The sequence below is a fragment of the Agrilus planipennis genome, unplaced genomic scaffold (genome assembly GCF_000699045.2).
Source record: "Agrilus planipennis isolate EAB-ADULT unplaced genomic scaffold, Apla_2.0 scaffold98, whole genome shotgun sequence".
NCBI classification, from domain to species: Eukaryota; Metazoa; Arthropoda; class Insecta; order Coleoptera; family Buprestidae; genus Agrilus; species Agrilus planipennis.
Window position 1 is genome coordinate 23238 of NW_020438866.1, and position 1794 is coordinate 25031.

At 34.3% G+C, this 1794-nt stretch overlaps 1 protein-coding gene across 1 annotated transcript in view; it reads right to left on the bottom strand.

Moving 5' to 3' along the window:
• The window catches only part of LOC108736999 (ichor), a 22575-nt gene extending 21279 nt beyond the window's left edge, over window positions 1–1296 (bottom strand). Inside the window, exon 1 of the mRNA XM_018469634.1 lies at window positions 1182–1296. The gene's annotated coding sequence lies outside the window, so the exon portion shown is untranslated. The remainder of the gene's footprint in view (window positions 1–1181) is intronic.
• Window positions 1297–1794: the final 498 nt, after the last annotated feature.

Below are 1794 nucleotides of genomic sequence, written 5' to 3' on the forward strand. Positions count from 1 at the left end.
ACTTGAAGATATTTTTGCTAGCAATTTCTATTTCTTCAGGATAATAAAAAAGTAAATTCTGTGTTGAATTACAAGGACGTCATTTTTCGTTAGTGGACATTCTAGAAGACTATGCCAAACGGGCTACGTACTTTAGGGATCTAGGGATTAGGTTCATCCTATCAGACGTTTCAAAAAATTCCGCTCTTATTGGCCTAGATAAAAATGTTGGTTGAAACGCACTACTAATACTCTTTTATATCCTGAGCCTATTTTCGTATTTCCCGACAGCTAAAGTATTTCAACAGTAATCTATATTTTTCTTTACATACTAATATCTAATTATTTTAAAATTTTTTAACATAAATCAATAGGTATTTGAGTAAAATTTTATTTTATTTCTATTGTGAGTTATTACTGTAATACTTTTAATTATAATGATAAACGATTTGAATCGAACCACTGGCAGGTCGACTGTTGCCTCTTGAAGAGCGCATTATACATTCAAAAATCGGCCGACTGAACAGGAGTTTTAACAATTAAAATTTACATTGTCCGCATGCGACCTATATTAGTGAATCTGTCTTTGTTTATGTATACATGCACATATATGTATGTATGTATATGTGTATATGCTCGTGCATGTCCGTGATATCTAATTGTAATTTGGTCACAATTCTATTAATTTATTATAGAATACAAAACTTACACGAAGAATGCAATTATGGAATGCTTAAGCGCCTGATTTGTTTTTAATTGGTGGCAAAAATATTTTACAGATCTCACTTCTGTTTTTGCAACAAAAGTTAGTTAACATTTTAACATTTTGCCCTGAAAGGTAACAGAGTCTTAGACAAACGAAATAGAAGTTTATCTACCAAATTTCTTATATTCCTTTAAGTATGTCATTGTAGGCTTAGAGAACTCATCGTCCGTAGTAACAGGTTCTTATTAGTATTCCTCTTTTTTTAATTTAAGTTACAAATTGTTTTTGTATTCATGATTATCTATACTTATGTATGCTGTATACCTAAACGAAAAGAAAAAATGTTAACCTTTTTTCGACGCGATCGCTTCGCGAAAGATCAAATGGTAACGTCCTTCTAAAGGCCAAGGTTCAAAGTTAAAAACACTGACCCTGCATACATGTAGATAGTTCTCGTTCGCAATATCTCGAATATGTTCAGTATGGCGTTACTTACTTTTTTAACAAGTCCAAGAAGTATCTTCCAAACTGTATCCATAAAGGCACCACAACACAATATACATGAGCGAATCACTTTCGGAAAATCTTCGATCTACAGCGTCCGCGGTGGATTTCCGTAAACAACGAGAACTCGGTAAAGTCTCACCCACTTGTAGCACTCACTGAAAAGATCGTGTCTTAATAAAACAGAAGAATGTTTTCAGCGTTATTTCCCGTCTACGTCTTTTTTCTCGTGGTGGTTTTCATTGTTTTCCAAAAGTCACAATTCCGGAAGTGTCAGTGACTGGTTTCAGTTGAATATTTCAGAACTGACCCAAATACACAAAAGGATGTTAAGTCATTAATTGATTCAACTAAATGAAATTAACAAAACGACTATTGTCAGAACAAGAACGAACGAAACAACTGAATAAAAAAAAAAATAGATTGAAAGGTTGATTTGCGAAGATGATCGAGAAGAGACCGGATACGACGTTGATGTCAATGTGGATCAATATTCGACGGGGTGTCGAATTTTTCCAAAATTTTGACAGTCCGACTGTAACAGAGAGTTGCGAGGAACTGTTGGCTGCTGTAATGAGACCCTACCACCAGAAATGGGGGCCAGA